At 39.2% G+C, this 19,145-nt stretch overlaps 1 non-coding gene across 1 annotated transcript; it reads right to left on the reverse strand.

The window, feature by feature from the left end:
• Positions 1-6,009: 6,009 nt before the first annotated feature.
• Positions 6,010-6,116, reverse strand: LOC127116038 (small nucleolar RNA R71). Its single transcript, XR_007801028.1, has one exon. It is a non-coding gene; the product is annotated as a small nucleolar RNA R71 (small nucleolar RNA).
• Between the last annotated feature and the right edge of the window lie 13,029 nt (positions 6,117-19,145).

Consider the following 19,145-nt stretch of genomic DNA (forward strand, 5'->3'; position numbering starts at 1 on the left):
TAGTAGTCGGTTCAGAATAGACGAAAGTCAATTCGGGACTGCGCTTTTCCGCTATTCTTTAAAAATCAATGAAAAGTTTTAAAATCCGTGACTTATCTGTGGTGATCTATTCACCCCCCCCCCTCGATCACCTGTCACACCGTCTAACAAATGGTATCTGAGCGATGTGTGCTCTGTATCTTCTCGTAACGATATGGCTTCTGAACCAAAGGGGGCTTATAATAGAGCTCCAATTTTCAAAGGTGAAAATTATGGCTATTGGAAAGACTGTATGCGAGTACACATAAATTCCATAGAAAGGAATGTATGGGTTGCCATCCGTTATGGTCCTTTTGAAATTACTATGACTAACGCGGAAGGCAACATTGTACCAAAACCAGAGGCACAATGGACTGCCGATGATGAAAAGAAGTGGGCGTATAATTGGAAAGCCCAAAACATTTTAACTTCAGCACTTGGTGTTGATGAGTATTATAGGGTATCCCATTATATGACTGCCAAGAAGATGTGGGACATGTTACAAGTTGCCCATGAGGGAACTAACAAAGTTAAACAGTCCCACGTAAACACACTTACTCAAGAGTTTGAACTCTTTCGCATGAAACAAGGAGAATCCATCTCTAACCTGCAAAATAGATTCACTCATCTCATTAATCTTTTAAATGCACTTGGGAAGCCTATTTCCAATGAACTTTCTACTAATAAAGTGTTGAGATGTCTTAGTAGGGAATGACAGCCTAAAGTGACAGCTATCAAGGAAGCAAATGACCTTACCACACTCGACATCACAACTCTATTTGGAAAGTTAGAAGAACATCAACAAGAACTAGAAACCCTTGAAAAGTATGTGAAGAAGATTAAAAAGGAGAAAAATAAAGACAAAGAGAGTGAGAAGAAGTCTAAAGCTCTTGTGGCTTATAGCTCTAAGTCCTCAAATAAAGAGCAAAGTGATAGTGACTCAATTAGTGACGAAGACTCGGATGATGAGGAAATGAGACTGTTTGTTCGGAGGTACAACAAATTCATTTGAAGGAATGGAGTAAAGAACTTCGACAAAAATATCATAAATTTTCGACGACAATCCAAAGGATCTAAACAAGAAGAGAACAAAAAGGATAAGGCAAAAGGATCTTGCTTCAATTGTGGTAAGGTAGGGTACTACAAGCCGGACTGTCCTCAACTAAAGAAGGACAAGGGCAAAGCTCCACCAAAGAAATATAACAAACAAAGAAGGGTATACATCGCTTGGGAAAGCGATAGTGAATCGTCAAGTGATGAAAGCTCAAGTGATAGTGATGAGACGACCAACCTATATTTCATGGCACACATCAAAGACAAGGCTTACCACAAGAGCCTCAATAAAGAAAAGAAAGTAAGACATGCCTAATATAACAATTTCTCTTCTATGTCATTTTCTGAATTGAAAATAGCTTTTGAAAAACTGCATATCGAGACATTAGTAGCTTTTAAGAGATTATCCTCTGATAAACAAATATTTTTAATGGATTTGAAGTTTTATTATGGAGCTTTCTTGAATTATGCAGGTGGATGTGATCTGGTGAATTCAACTGGTTTGCTCGTGGGATATGCAGGTTGTTATGTGGAGCTGAATTAAAATTTGGCTTTGGATTGGTGATTTTGGATTCTAAGTTCACGAAATTTTGCATTGGTCCAAGTGACTATTGCAACGGGTTATAGGCTGCTTGGAATGGATTATTGAATTGTGGTTTTGGATATTGTAACTTGGTTGTGTTGAAATGAAGTGTGTATGTAATAGTAATGTCACATGGTTTGTATTTGGTTTATGGTTATAATGTATGAAATTGATTGTTTGTGTTTGTATTAATGGAAATGTGAATTAATGAAATAGAATCAATGGTTGATTGAGTGGAAATTGATGTATGCAATTTTGAATTTGGTTGAAATGTACGAAATTGGACTAATGATATTGAAATGCACTTGAGATAATTTGAATTCAAAATGTGAAGGTTGTAATGGGAATTGTAGTTTAAATGTATAGTAACTCAAATGAGTTGGAAATTGAAAATTTGGATGGTTTAATGGCTTATGTTGCAATTTGAAATTGAATGGTTTAATGACATAGAGTCTATGGTAGATGGCTTATAAAGTGGTTTAAAATGGCTATGGATTGATTAATATGAAACATGGCTTAAAATGGAAAAAGTTAGGTAGGTTCATGTGGAGGTCCAAATGTTGGTCTGTTTGGTGGTCTGACCAGGTCATGGACCTGGTTTCTTGGCCCAAAAGGTGGTCTGACCTAGAAATGGATCAAGAAATGGACCAAGTCCCAAAGTCCTGAAGAAAACAAGGGAAACATGGTTTTTAGTGATGACATGTGGTGGAATGAATGGAAATAGGTTTTAGGGATGGTAGGAATGATGAGTTGACTTTGGTCAATTGGTTGACCAAAAAGTCAACAGTTGACCAAAACAAAACTTATGCAAAAATGATGTAATTTGTAATCTTTTTTCAATGCAATATGGACAATGTAATCAAATGAATGGAACATGGATGCAAGCACATCTTAGACCAATCATATAACACCATGAACTAGGGTTTAGCCAGGTCAAGCTCCAAGTCAAACAATAACCAAAACCTCAAACCAAGTGAGTAAAAAATAAACCAAATCTTGAGCCAAGATAGAGTTTTCAACTCTCTAAAAGCAAACCACAATATTCACCAAATTCAAGATCAATAATTACGGTTTATTATGGAATGAACACCAAGATGCAACCTTTAAGGCCTCAAGCACCTAACAACTAGGATTCTGCACCTTGATCACCATGAAGGGTTCTCCACAATAGATGCAACATCATAAATCCTAGGGCTTGATTCTCAAACAAACCTTAGGTCCTTATTAATAAAAATTAACCTCAAACCTTTGAATCTATGATGAGATTAACACACTAGATGATATGGATGTTCATGAGTGCAAATGAATCTTAAACTAAACAGTTAGATGAAAATAAAAAGAGGAAATAAAATTTTTGGGTATGGCACCTGACAAGTAAGTTATCCTAACAAACTCAGGGTTGCTATGATCTCAAACTTATGTAGATATTTATCTCTCTTAGTGTTTGTTCCCTGATATAGTATAATCAATGTCGAAGAGCTCATAACCTTAAATTTGGTGAAAAGTTGAACCACCTCCTTTTTAGTATGGGTAAGATAGTTAAAGTTAAAATCGGTGATCACCACTTGGTTCTCTGTCTAAGTCAGAGGGAAGAGATGAGCGTCATTCACCCTAGTTGTAACTAGTGAGGCACCATCTTACCAAACCACTTTTGGTATCAATCTTGGTACCATAAAAAGAAAAAAAACATCCTTACGATAGAGCTAACTGCCAACCATTGACATATAATCTAAAATTCCACAATAAAGCCCCATACATTGGAAAAAATCTAGGAAGGAATAATGTTGGAGTTCCTAGAACCTCCACCTCGAACAAGGTAAAAGGGATTAGAACCCCTAAATCTTGAATAACAGGGAGGTGCAGGTATAATGAGGCTACAAAACCATCACAAAAGACCCATAAGAAGAATGAGGCACTAGAGGTACACAATTGTCCCAAAGAATAAATAAAAAGAGAGACAATAATTTAGGCCCTTAAAACAATTTAGGGTACTGAAAACAACGACCACTGATAACATGAAATAATATCACATTTTTGGACTCGATTTAATTAAATTGTATTATTATTTGTTTCGATTTATTTCATTTTATTTGATATTACTCGGTATTTTTCCTTTTATTTGTCTCAGGTAATTTATTTGAAGCATAAGTGAAAAAGGAAGAAAAGGGGGTGCAAAAAGACAATGAAAAGCAAAATCCACAAAAGCCCAACCCACAATCACAAGCCAGGAGCGCTGGACCTGTGACGAGCGTCACGCAATCTGTGACGAGCGTCACGCCCTGCTGCCTTGTGTTACGAGCGTAACACATGGTGTGACGGACGTCACACCATTCTCCTATATTTTTGGCTTCAGAAGCGCAACAGAGGCACGTTGAAGCCTATTGTTACGCTTGACTCTTGGAACGTGAAAGCTGTGGAAACCGTTACAAGTAGACTAGTATAAATAGTCACTTCCTTCCAACCCTAAATCTCTCTCTTCTTCGTCCCTTTTTCTCTTCCGACCGTGCAATCGTACTTTACAACATTACCTTTTTACAGTTTTTACTTTATTTGCAATTTTTATTTCCTTTTCCAGCAAATCTTTTAGCACTTAATTAATTTTTCACACAATAGTTTCTACACCGGAAACTATTGTGTATCTTTTACTGGATCTAACCTTACGTTAGACTCTAGATTTTTATTCCTTCACTTTTATTTTCCTGTCCGATTGAAGAATTCAAGAACAAATCCAACCGGTCTGTGGTGGAGTGTTCAAGATTTCCATTAATTATTCAGGTTCTTTAATTATTGTTTTTTTTATATATGCCCTGCATTATTGTTTATTTATATTGTTTGCCTGAGATGGATTTAATTAAGCATGATGATTGTTTAGATCTGTTTAGCATGTCCGGCTAATTTATTTAGGTATCGGTATGTAATGTAAGCGGAATGAAGGAATCAAAACTAAGTTGGCTTAATTACGTTTAAAAATAAAATCACTCTTTTTATAGTCTCAATTTACAGGTTTAATACCAAGGTTTTTGTACGAAAGTAAAAGACTAAAGAAGTTAAAATCAATAGAACGAAAGTTTGAGTTTTTAACTGGACAGTGTAAATTGGACATTAATTCTAGATCAGGGCGAAAGCAATTTTTAGAGTTAATTAAATTCTAACCTTTTTCAAAAAGTATTTTTAAAAGTTAAATGTGAGAACGAGAGTTAAGCATTTGAATTTAATTATATAATCTAAGTCAATAGAGCGAGAGTTTGAGACGAGGGTGTTTAAACGATTAGTATTTTCTTAAAAAGAGTTTCTATAGATTCTATTGTTTTCAAAAAGTGATTTTGGATTTAACTAATAAGTGACAGCTACGTTAATTTAAAGCCATGGTCTATTCAACAGAGTGAGAGTTTGAGAAAAGGCTTTTAATCAATAGTGTCTACTGAGAAGATCTATTTTAAAACCAAGAAACCAACGAAGATTCGATTCCCTAATTACGACGAACTACATACCGATATCCGCTTAATTGATATTTAACCTAGATCTCATTTTAGTTTTAACTTTTCCTCAAACAATTAAAGTATCATCCGCCTTAGCTTTACGAAGTAACCTTAGAAAACGGTATATCGATTCATAAGTCCCTGTGGGATCGATATCTTTTAAAACTACGCGATAGAACTGTGCACTTGCAGTTTGTACCCCAATTCGACTCATAAAGTCGCGATCAAGTTTTTGGCGCCGTTGCCGGGGATCTTTATTTAGTCGATATCGTAACTCTTCTGTTACGCTGTAGAGACTAAGGCAATTTTTATTTCCTTTTTTCGTTGATTTGTATGCCATACACTCGCTCACAAGGCGAGCCGTTTTACTTACGAATCAACGACATCGAACTATATCTCTGAGTCTTACGACGAATTCAGGAATATCGTGCTGCAAACAATCTCCCTCCTATCGAAATTCCTGATCTCAAAAATCTTTTTCCTTCACCAATACCCGAGATGGCAGAACCAGCTCGTGCTCTTCGAGATTACACCGCTCCATCGCAAGATGAGCCGCATTCGAGTATTGCTCCACCCGCAATCGAAGCAAACAACTTCGAACTTAAGCCTTCGCTGCTACAGGCAGTGCAACAGAATCAATTCTCTAGAAATCCTACCGAGGATCCAAACCTTCATTTATCCGTATTTGTTCAATACACTGATACTGTTAAAGCTAATGGTGTCACTTCAGAGGCAATTCGACTTCGTCTTTTTCCTTTCTCGTTAAGAGATAAAGCTAGAAGATGGCTTCAGTCTCTTCCTCCCAACCCAGTCACAACATGGAATGAGTTGAAGAAAGTTTTCCTTGCCCGATATTTTCCTCCGAGCAAAACAGCTATGTTGAGAGCCCAGATAGATGGATTTAAACAGAAAGATAACGAGTCTCTTTTCGAAGCATGGGAAAGATACAAAGACATGATGAGACTTTGTCCACACCATGGTTTAGAGGACTGGTTAGTGATTCATACCTTCTATAATGGTCTCTTGTACAACACAAGGTTAACAATAGACGCCGCAGCAGGTGGTGCACTTATGGATAAACCTTATGTCGATGCTTATCAACTTATCGAAAGCATGGCCCAAAACCATTATCAGTGGGGAAGCGACCGAGCAATGGTAGAGAAACCTCAAATGAAAAGTGGCATGTACGAGATAAGTAGCCTTGATCATGTTAATGCAAAAGTGGAAGCCCTCGCCCAGAAAATTGAAAGTTTGAATGTATCACCTCCAACCACCGTGGTTGCCGCAACTCAGAATTGCGAAGTCTGTGGAATCCAAGGTCACACTCCTGCAGATTGTCAACTCCTAACAGGAATCTAAGCAGAGCAAGTGAATTATGCTCAAGGAAATCCCTACTCGCACACCTATAACTCAAACTGGAAGAATCATCCTAATTTTTCATATAAGAGTAACAATGCTTTATATGCACCAGGACAAGCTCCAAATCAAGCCCCAGCTATACCTCCTGGATATCAAAAGCTGACCCCATCTACACCTAACAATAATGTTCCTAGGAAATCCAACTTGGAAATAATGATGGAGAACTTCATAGCTTCTCAACAGCAAACCAATAAAGATTTCTTAAACCAGAATATACACACTAGCGAACAAATCAAACAACTAGCAAGTAAAGTAGATGCCTTGGCTACCCATAACAAAATGCTGGAAACACAAATATCACAAGTAGCTCAACAACAAGCGCCTACTGCTGCCCCAACTGGTACATTTCCTGGACAGCCCCAACCTAACCCGAAAAGCCACGCTCATGCAATCATACTAAGAAGTGGAACGGAAGTGGAAGGACCAGTAGATCCAAGAACTGAAAACCAAAACTCTAAAAAGTCAACTGAGGAAGAAAGTACACCTAAGGAAAAGGAAGAGAGTAATAAGGAAACCGTAGAAAAGAAAGAACCTTATGTACCTCCACCACCTTATAAACCACATATCCCTTACCCTCAAAGGCTTATTAAAACCAAAGATGCGGGCCAATTTAAAAAATTTGTTGACCTACTAAAACAATTAAACGTCACAATTCCGTTTACAGAAGCTATTACGCAGATGCCCTCATATGCTAAGTTCTTAAAAGAAATTCTTTCTAATAAAAGGAAACTTGAAGATAGCGAAACTGTTACACTCACTGCTGAATGTAGCGCTATAATCCAGAATATGCCTCCTAAACTTAAAGATCCAGGTAGTTTCTCTATACCCTATAGGAAAATTTGTCATAGATAAAGCCTTATGCGATTTAGGAGCCGGTATTAGTGTTATGCCTTTATCCATATGCAAGAAACTTGAAATGGGAGAATTAAGACCAACTAAAATGTCTGTGCAACTAGCAGATCGTTCTGTTAGATATCCTGTAGGAATTCTTGAAAACGTTCCCGTGCGCATAGGTCAATTCTACATCCCAACCGATTTTATAATTATGGACATTAGAGAAGATGAAGTTACACCCATTATATTGGGAAGACCATTCTTAGCAATTACCGGTGCAATCATAGACGTAAAACGAGGACGACTCACTTTTGAAGTAGGAGAAGAGAAAATTGAGTTCATTCTTTCCCAATTTTTGAAAGCACCTGCAATAGAAGATACATGTTACTTCATGGATATCATCGATGAATGCATAAAAGAAACTGAGTTAGAAAATGACAAATCGTCTGACTATCTTGTAGAAGACAAACTCAACCAATGTTTAGCAATAACACCGGACCCTACGCAATGCCTTAAGAAACCAACCCTAGACTTGAAAACACTTCCCGAAAATCTGAGATATGAATTCCTAGACTTAGAACTTGAACGACCAGTGATAGTTAATACAGACCTAGGAAAGCTCGAAACCGAAAAACTCCTACATATCTTAAGAAAATATCCAACCGCACAGGGTACAACATCACCGATCTTAAAGGAATAAGTCCTTCTATTTGTATGCACCGCATCATGCTAGAAGAAGACTGTAAAACTTCCAGGGAACATCAGAGGAGACTAAACCCGATCCTGAGTGAGGTAGTGAAGAAGGAAGTAACCAAGTTATTAGAGGCAGGTATCATATATCCTATATCTGATAGCAAATGGGTTAGTCCTGTACACGTAGTACCAAAGAAAGGAGGTATAACAGTTATCGAAAATGAAAAAGGAGAAACTATAACCAAACGAATCGAATCGGGATGGAGAATGTGCATTGACTATAGGAAACTAAACAAAGCAACCCGAAAAGATCATTTCCCTTTACCATTCATTGACCAGATGTTAGAACGATTAGCAAAACATTCTCATTTCTTCTATCTAGACGGTTACTCAGGCTTCTTTCAAATACCAATTCAGCCTGATGACCAAGAAAAGACAACATTCACGTGTCCTTTTGGTACCTTCGCTTATCGACGAATGCCGTTTGGCTTGTGCAATGCTCCTGCAACCTTCCAAAGGTGCATGATGGCGATATTCGCCGATTTTCTCGAAAATATCATGGAAGTATTTATGGAAGATTTTTCCGTATGTGGACAAAGCTTTGAAGAGTGTCTTGAAAACCTAGAAAGAGTTCTAGAACAATGTGTAAAAGTAAACCTAGTACTTAATTGGGAAAATTGTCACTTTATGGTACAAGAAGGAATTGTTTTAGGACACATTATCTCAAATAGAGGAATTGAAGTAGACAAAGCCAAAATAGAGGTAATCGAAAACCTTCAACCTCCGAAAACTGTGAGAGAAGTACGAAGCTTCTTAGGACACGCCGGTTTTTACCGACGATTCATTAAAGACTTCTCTAAAATAACTAAACCTTTGACCGGACTATTGATGAAGGATGATGAATTCATCTTCGACAATAAATGTTTAGAAGCATTCCAAACGCTTACACAAGCATTGATCTCCACACCCATAATGCAGACACCAGATTGGAATGAACCATTCGAAATAATGTGTGATGCCAGTGATTACGCCGTGGGCGCTGTTTTAGGACAACGAAAGGATAAAAAGCTTCACGTCATATACTACGCAAGTAGAACTCTAGATGAAGCACAAATGAATTATGCCACAACCGAGAAAGAACTCTTAGCAGTAGTGTTTGCACTAGATAAGTTTCGTTCTTACTTGGTCGAAGCTAAGATAATCCTTTACACCGACCACGCTGCTATCAAGTACCTCTTAACAAAAAAGGATGCTAAACCTAGACTCCTAAGGTGGATCCTGTTGCTACAAGAGTTCGATCTGGAAATCAAAGATAAAAAAGGAACTGAAAACGTAGTAGTAGATCACCTCTCTAGACTTGAAAACCTTGAACCGGAAACAACATCGATCAACGATGATTTCTCGTACGATAAACTTATAGCTACTTTGGAAGAAAATAAAGCTGATAAACAGGTAGAAACCACCTTAGCTATATGTGCTACACCATGGTACGCTGATCTCGTCAATTATTTAGCTGTCGGAATAGTTCCACCTACTCTATCCTACCAGCAAAAGAAACGATTCTTCTATGACATAAAACACTATTACTGGGATGACCCTTTACTTTTCAAAAGAGGCCCCGATGGTATTTTCCGTCGGTGTATACCTGAAGAAGAGGTAGAAAATATAATCCAACACTGTCACTCCGCTCCTTATGGTGGACATGCAAGTACATCCAAGACCTGCTCCAAAATCCTACAAGCCGGTCTTTATTGGCCAAACATATGGAAGGATGTGCATGCTGCTGTCAAGAAATGTGATAGATGTCAACGCACAGGGAACATATCCAGACGTGACGAAATGCCACAAAAGGGCATTTTGGAAGTGGAGATTTTCGACGTGTGGGGAATAGACTTCATGGGAACTTTTCCACCTTCCTTCGGTAACAGGTACATACTCGTAGCGGTCGACTACGTATCAAAATGGATTGAAGCTATAACATCTCCAACAAACGACACGCGAGTAGTAACTGGACTCTTTAAGAATATAATATTTCCAAGATTTGGTGTCTCAAGAATAGTAGTCAGTGATGGTGGATCGTATTTCATATCCAAGGTACTCGAAAAACTACTGTTTAAGTATGACGTGAGGCATAGAGTAACGACACCTTACCACCCTCAAACCAGTGGGCAAGTGGAAGTGTCTAACAGAGAAATCAAACGAATATTATAAAAAACAGTCGCCACCTCAAGGAAAGACTGGTCATCGAAATTACCCGAAGCTTTATGGGCATATCGAACCGCTTACAAAACTCCCATAGGGACAACCCCATTTAAGCTTATTTATGGAAAATCCTGCCACCTCCCGGTAGAATTAGAACATAAGGCCTACTGGGCTATTAAAAATCTAAATTTAAACTATAAGGCCGCCGGTGAAAAGCGAATCCTTGATATAAACGAATAAGAGGAACTCAGACGAGACGCTTACGAAAATGCCAGAATGTACAAAGAAAGAACAAAACAATGGCATGACAAGCGCATATCAAGGAAAATCTTCAAACAAGGCGATACAGTCCTGTTATTCAACTCTAGGCTAAAGTTATTCCCGGGAAAACTACGATCTAGATGGTCAGGTCCTTTCCAAGTCACCAATGTTTTTCCCATTGGAGCGGTGGAAATTAAAGGAAAATCTATGGAGACATTTATCGTAAACGGGCAGCGTCTAAAACATTATCACTATGCAGAGAACAATGAAGATTCACAAGTCCTGCATTTAGACGTAATGCCTTCAAAAGCTATAGATTATATTTGATAGTTTTTATGTCGAGCTTGCGACATTAAACAAAGCGCTTAGTGGGAGACAACCCACAAATTTTCTTTATCCTTATTTTTATTTCTTCTTTAATTATTCTTCTAAATTTTATTTAGTATTCATTCTTAATTTATTTTAACTCATAAATTTTTTATTCTTTTCTTCTTTCGGCATTTGGCCAAATCCTAACTAAAACTCTTGTTTTTCTTTTCTCTAGCTAACACTAACCTGATGGGACAAATTGATCGTATGGGTATCAAATTCAGAGGGAAAGCTCAGAAACAAAAGTTTGAGGAACTAGCAGAGAGAGAGATGCTACCTAGTTTGTATGCTGATGATTGGGCAATGACTGCCCTTGGACGAAGAGAGAGTGTCTTGTATTTGCTGAGTCAAATAGGGTGGGAAACCACTCCTATCCGTAGACAATTCGTCACTTACCGGAGACTGACTCTAGAATTCCTTAGTTCTCTGATCTATCTACCCAGCCATGGAAAAGGAATAAGCAGAGGTTTCATCCAGTTCAGAATGTTCAACATGGAGTATCAATTTAACATTCAAGACTTTACCAACCTTTTAGGTTTCCCTACCTCTTTTGATACATTCACAGTGAGCCAAGAAGAACTTTTTGAATACAGAGAACTTGAACACTTTTGGGGAGGCTTGACTGGAAATGACGATCCCGAGGAACATGAGTTTCTTTCTGGAAACATACATAACCCGACCTTTCGTTATTTCCATAAAATCCTGGCCCACACCTTATTTGGGAAGAAGTCAAACAGTACCTCAGTTTCACGTGATGAACTCTTCATCATATTTTGTGCTTCCCAGAATCGTCCAGTAAACGGTGCCATTTTTATGTTGGCAAATTTTGACCGCCTTATCCAAGATGAACGAGCACCAATTCAAATAGGTGGCTTGATAACCATGATTGGTAATGCTATCGGATTACGTCAACCTATGCTTGACTTAAGCCCTTTTTGTGGCATTGCGACTATGAGTATACCCTTCCTCTTCAACACTATGTTTATAGCAAACCTAGGATCTGAAGAGTTTGAGCTTATGATTAACAACCAAGTTCTTTGCCTATTCACCTTGCCTAGTCCAAGGACTAGTGTTCATAACCGCAATAACTGGCTCTACAACCTGAACGAAATACCCTCTCCTGCTAGATCTACTGAATCCATCCAGGACTATGAGATTTGTGACGACTAGATCCCTTATGCTGAATCCGACCCTCAGACACCATCTGGTTATTATGATATTGATCCTCCTCCTCAACCTGTCCCGACCGAAGAATCGGCAATACCCGATCTTAGACATCATATGCCCGGAGCAAATTATAACACCACCATTCAGGCTTTGATGTCAGAACAGGACGCCCTCAGAGAAGAGTTAGCTAATATGGGACAAGAATTTCTGGGATACATGAACAGTATGACAAATCAGTTCCACGAGTTGCTAAACCGTGTTAACTCCTTTGCTCCTCCGGCCAGAGATCATGCAGATGGATAGAAGTTATTTTTCTTAGTTACTTAGTTTTAGTTTAGGTTATTCATTAATTTTGTTTCAAATTATTTCAATATTTGTTTTTCTTTCGCATGTTTGCTTTTGTTTTCCAATGTTACATTATGATTATTTTATGAAGCTATTGATTTATTTTACTTTATTATGACTTATGCAAATATCTATCAATAATGCTCTCTACTATTGCTACCTGTCATACGGTGAACTGACTTTTTATGTTTTGCTTTGGAAAGCAAATGTCGCGGTTAGCAAGAGTCGCCACCGACTTTTCTTTTATCCAATAAGGAAAGGCGGAAAAGAACAGGAAAGACCTTAATTTCGATTTTTGGGTTCGGGAGGTACATTATACAAAGGGAAGGTGTTAGCACCCTTTGTATCCATGGTTATCCATGGGCTCTTAATTGCTTAATCACTTATGTTTTTCTTGTTTGAAAAAAGTGTTTGAGAAATGTTTAGGAAATGTTTTGAAAAGAAGAATTTAACTTTGTAATGATTCTTGTATGAATGTATACAAAGTGGTTATCTCGTTTAGTTTTGAAAGTCATTTAGAAAAATATAACTCGGCCATGATTCTAGTACGAATGTATGCCAAGTGGTGATTTTCTAATGGAGGTTTTGAAAAGGTGTGAGGTGTGAAAAGTATTTCAATTTGTGAGTAAGCAATTAAGGGTTATACCTACCCAAGGTCTTTATGGGCATTTCCTATCCTTATGAGGGTAAAACTGTCCTTACTATTGAGAAGTAAGTAGTTTTATCCTTTGGATGTAAAAGGGTCATCGTAGGGTCATTAAAGGCAACATTTGTAAGGATACCTTAGCATTCGAAGGGACGATCATCATTTAACCGTAGGCTACAACGAAGGGTCATCGAGGGGCAAAGGCAACATTCGAGGGACTATGATGATTTAACCGAAGGGTCTTTGCTAAGTGTATCCCCACATTCGCGGGACATGACCGTAATACCGTAGGGCAACAAAGAGAGGTCCAAGATCACATATTCAAAGGCAATATTTTACAATCAATTAGGTAGTTGTAATTAGGTAGTTAGGTCCATATTAATTAAGTAATTAGGATGAATCTCCACATTAAAATCAATTAAATAATTACATTAAAATCAATTAAGTAATTAGGATGAATCTCCACAAGGGTATCCCACAAATAAAGTGGGATACCTAGCAAGCTACCCTCTTCGGGAATATGTGAGTCCTTACAATATTCAGCAAACAGGTCAGAATACCAAATGGGGGTGCAATCGAGGATTACACCGCAAAAGAAATACAGCAGTAGGAATGTCAGGCAAAATAACGCATGATTAAAATAGAACAGATCAGATAAGCATAGAACAGAACAACCAAAATATTAGCGACTGTCACGTTCGCCTCTGCCTCGCCTAGCGAAGGCTTAGCGAATACTCGCTACATGCTCGCTTAGCGATGTACTAGCGAGCGGCTACGGGTTTTGAATTTCAACACAGTACGATCTCAGCATGCTGCACGCCATATGGCATTCAATTACAGAAGTAACATGGTCAAACATTCAGGATATTCAGGCATACTTAAACTCACATGCAAACTCTAATTACATATTCAGAAATTCAATCATGATGCATTATGTATTTAGAGATTATAGATTGGAAGCATAAAACGGTAGTGATGCGCAAACCTGTTCGCGATTGAATTGCAACGTTGAATTGGCAGATCACCTTTGGTATCGGATTGAGTTGGGCGGAGGTAACCTTTGTGCCGATGAATTGCCTTCAGGGTTTCCTTTAGGGTTGCTCTGAATTCTCTCGGTTAGCCTCCAAGGTTTGATTGCTAGGGTTCCGGTTCGTCCCCTTCTGTTGTCTCTTTCTGACTGAAATGTTGGTATTTATAATGGTTTGTTGTGATCTAATGGGCTCAGAATGGAGCCCAGAATTTCCTGGTATTCGCAAGCTTCGCTAGGCGAGTGGCATAGCGAAGGGTTCGCTAGGCGAAGGCGTTGCTCGCCTAGCGAGCATGCCAGTTTGGGCCATTTTCTGGATTCGGCCATCTGTGAGCTGGGTCTTTGTTCCTTTAAGGTCAATGTCTTGAAAAATAAGTTGGAGTGCCTTGAAAAATGCCTTGTAATATTAACGGGCAAATTTTGGGGTATGACAGCTGCCCCTGTTCAATATTCTTAAACCGAGAGAGTTAGAATGGTATGTATGCCATTCGTGGTCTAGAGGTGGAAGATTATTGAACACTTAGAATGCCCCAAAAATTTGCACTTGTTAATTAAAAGTTAGTCTTAATGGAGATGGGCTTAAAGATGCCATCCAGGAAGTTTGATGATGAGAGCTTCGGAGTGCGCCGTACATTAGACGATATCTGAAGACATGGGTGTCATACCGGGTCATTCGCTAGACCGTATAGTGAGTCCTCCATTATGCTGTCGACTTCGCTGGGGAGTGAGAGTGTGTTATACGCTGCTGGGGATAAGGGATCAGAATGGATCATACGCTAGACCGTATCTGAATAGCATAGTGAGTTGTTCATTGGGCGGATAACTTCGCTGGGGAGGGAAGATCAGAATGGATCATACGCTAGATCGTATCTAAGTTACGGAATGAGCCGTTCGTTAGGCTGTATCTGACAAAGGTAGAATCATAATGGATCGTACGCTAGATCGTATCTGAGTTGCAGGATGAGCCGTTCATTAGGCTGTATCTGACGAAGAAAGTAGTCGTACGCTAAACTACACCCCGGAATGTACCGTACGCTGGGCAGCATCTGAGGATTTGAAGGTCCGACTGGGTCGTACATTAGACCGTATTGGAGTAGTTGAAGGTCAGAATGGATCGTATGTTAGATCGTATCTGAGTTGAAAGAGTCGTATGTTGAGCTGAATCAGAATGAACCGTACGCTAGGATATATCTGATAGTATTTGTATATGTTGTATTTGCAATGAATATCTGGGGTGGGCTTAAAGATGCCACCATTGGGCGGATATCAGAGTGCTTGCCAGAGTGAATGCTCATATGGATTGTATCTGAGAGATGTAGTTGAATCTTGCATGTAATTGATAAAGATGTCCGTCTGGATGGACCTTTGTTTTGACTGTATCAGGAGGATAATTAACTGAAAAATAAAGTTAGCTCCATGCCATGTCATGATGCATGAGATGTTTTATGCTTATGAAAATAAATGCGAACAATGTATGCATGCGTATGTTGTGAAATGATGTAATGAATGAATTATGCGTCTGAAACGTTTTTCCTGGCGACTCCCTGGGGAAAATAAATCCCCATCTTCTGGTTGGAGACGCTTGTATTGATGACCCTTTCTTAGCTGGGGGATACTTGATTTCTATCTGATGGTGGAAACACTCAACAGAGCCTGGCTGGGGATGGAAGAGATGACCAGTCTGGTGATGCCAACCCCTTCTGAGAAATAGCTGGTTTATGCTGGGGAATAGAATTAGCAACCGGATTCATTGGAACGCATGGTTAGACCTTCTCCTTGATCCTGAAGTCTTTTAGTAATTGCTATTGCTATTTTATGCATGTATTTTTAGTAAACATCGATCATACTCAAAGGCACATATTAATTCAAATTAAATCAATGGACGTTTACGCAAACAAAACAGAAAAAGTAAAACAAAAGCATCTTTTGGAAATAAAATTGTATTGAGTTTGAAAGAGGGCCTATAAACAGGCAATTTGTGTACAAAGAGACAGAAATCCTAGTAAGAGGAAATTGTCGAGAACATAAAGAAAAAAGCTATGAAGGAAAAGTCCTATCGATTTTAATTCTGCTACTGTCATTATGTCTTCAAGCCTCTCATCTCCTGCTGTCGGATAAAAGTGATTGGCTTGTTCAGTCCTTTTGACTTGGGTGAAGCTGTCTGAGAACGGGACATAGTCATACGCTTTAATCCCTAATTTTTGCCTGGACCGCCTTTTTAGGTTTTCAGTCCACCAGGATACCCTTTTTTGCCCAAGCCGCCTTTTCAGGGTTTTCGACTTGCCGGGTGTACATTTTTATATGTTTATCCCTAAATTTTGCCCGAACCCTTTTGGTTCGCCGGGATGCCCTTACTTTTGCCTAGATACGTCGACCTAGCGGGTCTCTTTTATGCGTAGTATTTTTTAACTATGTCCGCATTCACAGGATGCGGGAAATCTTCGCCATCCATTGTAGCAAGCATCATGGCTCCACCAGAGAATACCTTCTTAACTACAAATGGTCCTTCGTATGTGGGAGTCCATTTGCCTCTGGAATCACCTTGTGGTAGAATGATACGCTTGATCACCAAGTTGCCAATTCGATACACCTGTCTCTTGACCCTTTTGTTAAATGCCTAGGTCATGTGCTTCTGATATATCTGCCCATGACAAACAGCCGCGAGTCTCTTTTCATCAATCAAATTTATCTGATCGAGTCGAGTTTGAATCCATTCATCCTCATCTAAGTCTGCCTCTTTCATGATTCTTAGAGAGGGAATCTGAACTTCCACTGGTAAAACGGCTTCCATTCCGTAGACTAAAGAGAACGGAGTTGCCCCTGTCGAAGTGCGCACTGAAGTGCGATAACCATGAAGAGCAAAGGGTAACGTCTCATACCAGTCTTTGTATGTTACTGTCATCTTTTGTATGATCTTCTTAATATTCTTATTAGAAGCTTCTACGGCGCATTTCATCTTTGGCCGGTACGGAGAGGAATTATGGTGTTTTATTTTGAACTGCGCGCAGAGTTCAGTAATCATCTTGTTGTTCAAATTAGTACCATTGTCAGTGATAATTCTTTCAGGGATGCCATACCGACAAATAAGACTATTCTTGATGAATCGTGCCACCACATTCTTGGTAACAGAAGCAAATGAGGCTGCCTCTACCCACTTTGTAAAGTAATCAATAGCAGCAAGGATGAAATGATGTCCGTTAGAAGCAGTAGGTTTAATCTCTCCAATCATATCAATGCCCCACATTGCAAAGGGCCAAGGAGCTGTCAACACGTTTAATGGGGCAGGAGGCACATGTACTTTATCCGCATAGATCTGGCACTTGTGACAAGTTCTGGAGTGATGGTGGCAATCAGCTTCCATGGTAGACCAATAATACCCTGATCTCAGAATCTTCTTGGCCATTGTATGTCCACTAGAGTGAGTCCCAAAAATACCGCCATGCATGTCTTCCATAATCTTTTCTGCTTCCTTTTTATCCACACATCGAAGCAGAGTCGAATCATGATTACGTTTGTATAATACTCCATTACTCAAAAAGAATTTAGCGGAGAACTTCCTCAGGAATTTTCTGTCATTGATGGATGCCCCTTCAGGGTATTCCTGAGTTTCTAAATATCTTTTCACTTCATGGAACCAAGGTCTCTCCTCTACTCCCTCAGTATTAAGTTCATAACAATATGCTGGTTCTTCTAATCGTTCAATGGTGATCCTGGGAGCTTCATTGTCCCATCTGACTCTGAACATAGATGACATGGTAGCCAATGCGTCTGCCAACTGATTCTCTTCTCTTGGTATATGTTCGAATGTAATCTCTTCAAAGTATGGGATTAACGTCGACACCCGCTCTCGATAAGGGATGAGATTCGGATGTTTAGTATCCCATTCTCCTTTGATCTGACTGATTACTAATGTTGAGTCTCCGTACACACTCAAAAACTTGATTCGCAGGTCTATAGCAGCTCTGAGTCCCAAAATACACGCTTCATACTCAGCCATATTATTGGTACAATAAAAACATAGTCTAGCAGTGAAAGGCGTATGGCCACCCCTGGGAGAAATGAGTACAACACCAACACCATTGCCCAATGCATTAGAAGATCCATCAAAAACCATAGTCCACCGGGATCCCAGTTCGGGTCCTTCATCCGGTCCAGGTTCTCCATCATCAGTAACAAGCATGACATCCTCATCTGGGAACTCAAAATTCATAGACTGGTAATCATCCACCGCTTGATGAGCCAAATGATCAGCTAGCACGCTTCCTTTGATTGCCTTTTGGGTAGTATACTGGATATCATATTCTGTTAAAATCATCTGCCATCTTGCTATTCTTCCGGAGAGGGCGGGTTTCTCAAATATATATTTGATAGGATCCATCTTAGAAATCAATAAAGTGGTATGATTCAACATATACTGTCTTAGTCGGCGAGCAGCCCAAGCCAAAGCACAGCAAGTTTTCTCGAGCAGTGAGTATCTTGTTTCACAGTCAGTAAACTTTTTGCTAAGGTAGTATATAGCGTGCTCTTTTCGACCAGACTCGTCATGTTGCCCCAACACGCACCCCATTGAACTCTCTAACACGGTCAAATACATGATTAGAGGTCTTCCTTCAACTGGTGGCATCAGAATGGGAGGTTCCTGGAGATACTTCTTGATTTTATCAAAAGCTTCTTGACATTCATCATTCCATACCATCTCTTGATTTTTCTTCAGTAGTTTGAAGATGGGTTTGCAGGTAGCAGTCAAATGGGAGATAAATCAGGCAATGTAATTCAAACGTCCCAAGAAACCCCTGACTTCTTTATTTGTACGAGGAACTGGCATCTCTTGAATAGCCCTCACCTTAGCCGGGTCGACCTCAATTCCTTTACCACTGACAATAAAGCCCAAGAGTTTACCGGATCTTACTCCAAAGGTGCATTTGTTCGGGTTCAATCTCAACTTGTACTTCTTCAACCTCTCAAACAGTTTGTATAAATGATCGAGATGTTCTTCTTCAGTATGAGATTTGGCTATCATGTCATCCACATACACCTCTATTTCATGAT

Source organism: Lathyrus oleraceus, chromosome 1, assembly GCF_024323335.1.
Source record: "Lathyrus oleraceus cultivar Zhongwan6 chromosome 1, CAAS_Psat_ZW6_1.0, whole genome shotgun sequence".
Taxonomy (NCBI): domain Eukaryota; kingdom Viridiplantae; phylum Streptophyta; class Magnoliopsida; order Fabales; family Fabaceae; genus Lathyrus; species Lathyrus oleraceus.